Source organism: Camelina sativa, chromosome 8 (assembly GCF_000633955.1).
Source record: "Camelina sativa cultivar DH55 chromosome 8, Cs, whole genome shotgun sequence".
Lineage (NCBI taxonomy): Eukaryota > Viridiplantae > Streptophyta > Magnoliopsida > Brassicales > Brassicaceae > Camelina > Camelina sativa.
In genome coordinates this window covers 15,424,057-15,432,510 of record NC_025692.1, presented here as the reverse complement: position 1 = coordinate 15,432,510, position 8,454 = coordinate 15,424,057, and positions in this window count along the sequence as shown.

Sequence of the window (8,454 nt, the reverse complement as noted above, 5' to 3'; positions counted from 1 at the left end):
TAGGGGTGGTTAGTTGTCGATTAAGTACCAAGATGAGGTGATGTTCTGGATAAGAGATTCCTTGAAGCTTGTTCTAAAAGAGGAAAGGTTCCTAAAGTGGAAGTTTCTAAAAGTAGAAAGTTTATAGAAATGGAAAGTGCTAAAATCGAAAGTTTTATGGGAGTTAGAATTTGTCCTTTTTTAGTGGTTGTGAGCCTTGTTGGGGCTTGTGTGGCCTTCGTGGCGGACTGTTGAGTCCTTGTTTGGCATGTGTGTGGCGGTCTTTCGAGACATTCTATGGCCTATGTGGTGGGCTATTTAGCCAATTGTGTGGTCTTTGTGACAGACTGTTTAGCCAATGCTGCCTGTTTAGGTGGTCCTTCAGGATGTATGGTCTTCGTGATGGTCCTTCGGGACGTGTGACCTGTTTAGGCAATCCTTCGGGATGTGTGGTCTTTGTGATGGTTCTTCGAGATGTATGGTCTTCATGACAATCCTTTGGAACGAGTGGTCTTCGTGATGGTCCTTCGGGACTAGTGGTCTTCGTGACGGTCCTTCAGGATATGTAGCCTTGGTGGCGGTCCTTGTTAGGACAATTGTTTGGCTTTTTTGGTCGTCTTGTTTAGGACATTTGTTTCGTATTGGTGGCGTTCTGTTTAGACAATGTCGGCCTTTGTGGCGGTCATGTTTAGGACATTTGTTGGCCGTAGTGGTGGTCCTTGTGGCATTTTGATGATCCTTGTGTGGTCATAAGATATTCTAGTGAGGGAATATGTGGTTAGTATGACATTGTGATGTTTTACGCGACCCACATGAGGGAAACCTGGTTAGGAAATAGGACTTAGACTTGTTCAGAATTGTTTGCTCTAAGGACAGTTGGTCCTAAACGACTCTTGGGGAACTTTAGTTCTCCTAGTACCATCATATTCTTAGACTTTATGGCTTGAGAGTATGGCTGGTATATCGGTTTCGGATGACGCGCTGTAAGGTGACAACCCGAGAAATGAATATTAGATTTTTCTGATATTTTATGGCATATGGGTTTAGGCCTGACGAGGAGCCAACATTACAGCATGCAGGCTAAGGCCTGATGAGGAGCCAATAAAAACTCATGATTGAGACCTATGAGTAAAGAAAAGTCCAAAAGTTGAGAGCAAATAATAACTGGAACGTGAGTCTATCGCCTGGAGGTAACATTTGTAGATCAGTCGGAGGAGGTGAGGTCGTGGAGATGGTTGCACGGGATTCTTTGGCCGAGGACGAATCTATGTTGGTGGGGGAGAATTATAACATCCGCGAACCGATTTAGTCAGTTTACGGATGTGTGTCGATTTACACACTAGGTGCATCGATCGACACAATAAAATTCTGGTTCGATCGGTTTGTCTTTAATCGTCGGATTATAACAGTCTGGGTTAAAGGAAGCCCTAAACCGGGGTTTATAAGCTGGAAGTCGAGTTGAGGGTTCGAACAGCCACTCATTAGTCGTTCCAGAGAGAAAAAGAGAAGAGAAAAGTGTTCTTGAGAGTTTTTGTGAGTTTTTGGAGATTTCTAGCTGTTCTTGAGAGATCTGAAGCTAGGATCGTGTTAGAAGCTTGCTAGGAGTGTGTTTTCGTTGGTTTTGGGTCAGAATCTTTTTGTTGCAAAGGTGAATGCATGACCATAGCTTATCTAAGCTCGAGATTATCTGATTTTCATGTTTATGTGTTGTTTGGTTGATTCCTTGGTTTGTTGGAGTGTTTTTGTGGTACTTGAGGCTTTAATTATGAGACTCCTTTGTGGATTTTGATTGAGTTTGGTGTGTTTAGGGATGAAGATCTGACTTGGAGCTTCGAGGAAGATGATAACAGGATTTTCACCCAGGAGATCAATTCCCTATGCAGTTGTAGTACAAAGGGTTATCAATCCAAAAAGTTGTAGTATCAGATAGGAAGCAATCAGAACAATGCAAGACAAGCCAAGTAATGAGTGGGAATGTGGGATTTTGACTAACAACCTAGTGTGAATAGTAATAAAAAGAATGAAAGAGGAACTACTCGATCTAGATACACTATGCAAGCAAACGAGTATCGGATCGAGTAACAGAAAAACTAAGAAAATAATGATGAACAAATCGAGGGTCTACACGAAGCTTGTGATCGAGTACCAGTTCGGGTAAAAGGTCGAGTTGAAGATAAATGTTGAAACAATCAAATGCGAAAGCTCCTAGGGATGGGGTAATTGGTTCATAAGTATTCTTAATCGATTTAGAACGTTTTACAAGCCTCAAGAAATTTATTCCCTAGACAGTGAATCTCTAACCCTTGCTAATCCATTCTCATGGTAGAAACAATCAACCTTAATCACTTCCTTACCCAACTCTCGCTGGAGAAACATGATTAAGCAGGCAATACAATCTGATCCACTACTGTCAATGAATTCCTTACTCATCTAATCTCTTAGGCTGAGTGAATAGATCTCTAGCATTAATTGTTTCAAGCATTTCAACAAACATCTCTCGATGGCAAAACACCATAGATCTAGTCTCAACCTCTCGGTCTAAAAATAGCACAAAGAACACTAATCCAGAAGAGAATTTTAATAGGAACAATCAATCTAAAACATCCTAATCGATTAACAACACTCACTAACCTATCCAATCCCTAGAAATTTTAATTCACTACTTAGATCTCATATTAAACGATATGAAAGCATAAACGAATGAGAATTGCATAGAACAAAAATGTTAAAAAGAGACAAAAGATGTAATACAAAATCACTATGAACGAGTAGAATAAAAAAAGTATATCAAATCCTAACAAAGCTTGAAAAGTATAAAATCGGTTCTTCCTCTCTCTCAGTAGCTCTCGCTCTCTGCTTCGTGAGTGTCTGCAGCTGCCAGGGTGAGAAGATAGGAAAGGGTTTATATATGGAAACCTTTTGACTTAGCCGCTCAGCTCTATCCGAAGGTCTACACGAGGCTAAGGTCGGGTACATCCTCGGGTTACGCTTCGGGTTGTTCTTCTTGCACTCAGATCCTCTTGATTGGGTTGAGAATTGGACTATTCTTCTTGCACGATCAACCCATTGGGTACATGATCGGTTTCACCTCATTCTTGCTCCTTTTAGCCTCCAAAGCACATGTTTTCATCTAAAATGCACAAATACAACAATGCATCACCCTAAATAACCTATATGCAAATTTCTAAGTTTAAGGACCTAAAAATGCTAAGGTTAGGCTTTTTACAATGCAAAACATGAATAAAAGGATGCCTAAGGAAGTGTAAAATAGAGAGTTATCAACACCTCCAAACTTATCTCTTGCTAGTCCTCTAGCAAGAAAGTAAGAGGATAAGGTTTGAAAATGGGCATTCATAACCTCATAGTACCAAGCAAAGGTTTCAAGCTATAGTCCTTAAAGAAAATTTAAAGGTGCTAAGGTAAATCAACATATTTACAAATGTTTTTCTAATCTTTTTGCCATGCATTGATCGATCTAGTTCATCCTCCAACTAAAAGTAAAGACTTGCAATTCCAAAGAACATCTCTCTCACATTCATTAAAGTGTTTGGCGAGTTCTTGCGGATGGAAATGAATCAAGCTCAATCGGTTTTAAGGCTAAGGTTTTTGAAGGTAGGTTTCAAATAGTATTTTTAGGTGGTTTACTCTCAAACAAGAAGGAATGCTAGAAAATTGTGAAAACTATCTAAGACTGAGAACAATTTGGGCATACAAAACTTAGCTCTTGATAATCTACCCCCTTCTCATTCCCCTCTTTTTTAATTAGCACCCTAAAACATAAGTTGTTAACACAGTTGATCTTAACCTTCTTTTTTTTTGTAATCCCTAAGGTATTAACTTTGAACAGCTAGCTCTCTTTTATAATTTTTTTCTTTCTTTGCTATATTCCTTTTTTTTTAGGAGACTATGGCAATTCTTTTCTCTCTTTTTTTACTTAGAGACTTAGAGCTAAATAAACTGAACCTTAGGAACTCTCTTCTTTTTATTTCTCTTTTGAGCCTTAACCCAACCCCAAATAAATATGCTAACCACCTATCTTTCGAAACCGATTATATTAGCTAGTTCAAATGGTTCTAAACTTAGCTAAAACAAGAGCCAGTTCTCTGTCGTTCTCAATACTCTCAAGGTTTCACAACCTATAGCACTATAAAAGCTGAAAAGGCCTCACTCAACAAATCACAACAAGGATTGAAAGAAAAGGTTTGGGTTCAAGGGTAGTGAAATCAATTCGGGTTAAACGAAAAGATTGGCAAAAATGGAGTGTTAACCCAAATTTTAGAATTACCATGAGCGAGCAATCAAGTTCCATAAGCAAGATAACTGAAGTTCAGGTTTAGTCCCATAAGCAAGATAACTGAAGTTCAGGTTTAGTCAATAATATAGAGATGCTATAATGTTCAAGCAAGTTTCACATAAGAGGAGGAAGCTTTCAAAAGACACAAGGTTTTAAGCAAATATTCTTCTCTTTTTTTTTTAGAGATTGATCAAGCAACAATGAACTGTGATTAAAGGCTATAACTTCATTCTTAAAGTTTAGCTTAAACAAGATAATATTAATCATTGCCCCCTAAAATGCATGTGCAACAACCGTATATGAAACAATCTAGACTCAGTCCTATAATGCAAATGCAACTACATGAACACTCTTTTTTATGCAAATAGATGCAGACTCAAATGAACAAAACTAGTAATCAAAAATTTGAAATAAGAAAATAAAACATAATGTTAAATACATTCTGGGATCCTCCCCCAAACTTATATTACATAGTCTCTGTGTAAAGAAAAGTTGGAAAAAGAATCCAAAAATCACAAAATGAAACAAAATTAAATGCAATTATATTTACAAAAGTTGGATGCAGGTGGCTCCTCCGTGATCTATCAGGTCTGGTGCCATCCTCCTCTTCATGTGGCTCTTATGACGAAGCCCTATAAGGTTCTGCAGGAGCTAACCCCTGGATTCCCCTGATCGGTCCACTCCTCCGCCAGTGTAAGGTACTCAACATCTAACCACCTCGGGTAGTGTACAACTCCCTTGAGATGCACATCGCAAGCCACTAGGATGGTGTAACCAACCCTCCTATGAAGATCTCTCCAGATCCTTCCCCCCTCTCGGTTTCCAGGGTGCAAGCTTTCAAATATAGAAACTGGTCAAGCAAAACTGTTTGCCACATCCCCGACTAGCTGTCTACCATCCCTATTACTATCCAGAACTCCACATAGGGCTATGTCTAAGGTAAGTCGATACTCCTTGTTGCACACCGAGAAAGTTATGAACCCGATACCTCCATCGGGTAGTAGCTTCAGGTAGTCTTCGAAATAATGTAACCGCAGCGTGGCAAGTAAGTGAACTGTTTTCTCCTCATATGCTTCCAGATTGAGCCTCATTAACTTTCCCAAGTGGCACATGTCGAAGAGGAACTCGACGTCTCTTGCGATCCCCAACGTTTTCATCGTCTCGCGGTGGGGGTAGCGGGTTCCTACAAAACTCATCTTGCGGAGAACCTTGAACAGCCTCGCCGGTGTTTTGACCTCTTTTTGCTTCAGCCTCCTCGATGCCATCCGGGTGCGTGCAGCTTGCTGCTCCTCTTCTTTGCCAGGTCTCGCCCCATCTGTGTGCTCCTACTCCTCTTCCACTGCTCTCTCAGCCACCTTCTTGGCTTTTTCAGAACCCGGCCTCTTCCCCTACGCGACCACAACCTTGTTTCTTGAATAGGCAGTTCGGTTCTCCTCCCATCTCCCTCCTTCCGCATCTGAGTCGACATCCCTGGGGACGGTTATTGTACTCTCCAACGTAGACAGGTCCCTACGTCGTGGAGATCTACGGACAGCCCTCGCTACAGGGCTTGGGAGAGAACCCGAGTGGTCATACGATCAGGTGCTCGAGCATCGTCTCGGGTGGCTGATTGGGTTGAGCATCGGATTGGGGAATGGAAACGTCCACCTAATGGCAACTGATGTTTATATATTTTACCTTGTTTTCCCTTAGTTTATTCACAACTTTTGCATCTTTTGCTATCCATTTAGGCCATTATTGTGTAGCTTTAGGACTAATCATGCATTAGAGTATAGTTGCATTGCATTTGCATCTTTTCATGCATAAACAGGTGATTTTGGAGCTTAAGGAGCATGGAAGCAATGCTGAGGAGAAGTGAAGCAATCCTGAGGAGAAAACAAGAGAGTTAAGGCTGTAGAATCAAGGTCCGGAGTCCAACTCGACCGCACCACTCGACCGTGTGCTGAGGAGGACTCGACCGAGTGGAGAATGCACGAGAGAAGCCAGCTCGACCAGCCACTCGACCGAGCACTGGTCGAGTTGACCGAGCCGTTGACTACTTTGACTTTTTGTATTTTTAGGGCTTCCACCTCACCTCCTATATAAGGCCCTTGTACCTGCAGCCACCAAAGAGTCCAGCTTTTTAGAGAGTCTAAAACCTAGTTTTTACCTTTTTTAGATTTTATTCCTTTTGCACTTTCTTTTATTTTTAGATTTTGTACTTGTTTGAGAGAGAAAGACTAGATTCTTATATTTTGTTTGTTTCATAACTTTCAAAGTATTAAGATTTCGAGTTTTATTCCTTCATCAATATTGTAGATCTCTGTTTCATCTTTCTAATGATGCAAGTTTCATTATTTTCTGGGTTTTTGACATATTTCACCATGTGTTCTTGTGAGTAGTTTGTTTAGGACCTTGAGGATGGGTTAGGCTGGGTTGATCTTGTGGTTTGTTTGATTTGGTCAAGCTTGATTGTTGTAGATCTCTTCTAGGCTAGATGATCTTAATGCTGATCCTATATCTGAGAAGGTAGGGTTTGATTTCAAGCATCTTAGCATCACACCAATGTCTAAGGAGCATAGATAAGGCTAGATCTAGAGCTTACCATTAGGCTTGCTAAGAGATTAGAAGTCTTGTTTGGTTTGAGATGTATTGCTTAATGCCTGCTTGTGTAGATTCTTTTCTTTGTGAGAACAAGTCTAGAAATGCATAGGTTTGATTGTTTCTTGCCATGAGAGTGGATTAAACATGTCTTAGAATAGTATGTCTAGAGATCAGCTCAATGTTTGCTTGAGATTTGTTGACCAAGTTAGATAACCACAATGATTAGCTCAGCCCATGAATCCCTCCTCAAGGCCTTCTTTGTTTATTGAAATCTTAGTCTAAATATCATTGCTTGCTTGTTGTTTGATTGGTTTTAGCATTGCTCTGTTTTTCTTGTGTTGCTCTGTTTTCACGTTTAAGTCTAGCTCGACCACGTACTCGACCTACACTCGGTCGAGTGCTGCTCGAGTTCATCCCCAGAACTTGTGTTTTTGATTTGTGATTGTCTTGTTTCATTCCTGTTTCATTTCCATTGCATTCACGTAGTTTCCTGTTCATTACTTGTCTTGCATTAGTTCATTAGCATAGTTTCTATCTCTGTTCTAGTTTCATTATAGCTTTAATTTGTCTGTTCTGTTTGCATTTAGTATCTTGTTCTAGTTGTTTTTACTTTCTGCATTTCATATCTCATTTTAGGATTGTTAGTGACAAACAATCTTTACAATTGGCTTGACTTAGACTCATATGCACATCTTAATTGTTCACAATCACTCAGATAGGATTGACACCTCTTATACTGCAACTGCATAAGGGGAATTGAAACACCCTGACTTCTATTCATTCCATACATCATCATTCCATACACCATTCATTCACCACACCACAAAGAAAGTCAGTATCAATTTGGCGCCGTTGCCCATTTGAGTGTGTTTTGTGACATTTAGGATCATTATTAGTCTAAGATTAAGTTCGTTTAAACACTTGTGAAGTTACTGAACTCGAATCTTCCTTTGCTTGGCTGTTTTGTGTTTCAGGTACCCACTCGACCACCTACTCGACCACCACTCGACCGAGCTGTGATCGAGCACTTGATCGAGCCAGAAGCCGGATCTAAATAGCCATTACTTCCCAGTCGACTCGACCACCCACTCGAGCCTGCGCTCGACCGTGTACCTGTTCGAGTCTGTAGTAGAGTTTGTTGATGCACACAAGGTCAAAAGGCAAAGACAGTCTTCAACAGCCTATTGACAACATCCACAGGCTACAAAAGGGTTTGAGACATAAGCAAGGAAGAGTAGTTCAACAACAACAAGGTCAAGACATCATGGAGCAACAAGCTATCCATGAGCAGAGACCAAGGCACATTGGTGCAGGAGATGCACCCAATACCCACAACCAAAGGGCTGGAATTGTGCCACCTTCAGTAGCAAACAATAACTTTGAGATCAAGAGTGGATTGATCTCAATGATACAAGCCAACAAATTTTGTTGGTTGCCAATGGAGGATCCACTAGATCACCTTGATGAGTTTGACAGAATATGTGCACTCACGAAGATCAATGGAGTGAGTGAAGATGGATTCAAATTAAGGCTCTTCCCATTTTCTCTTGGAGACAAAGCTCACCTTTGGGAGAAGACTCTTCCTACTGGAGCTATCA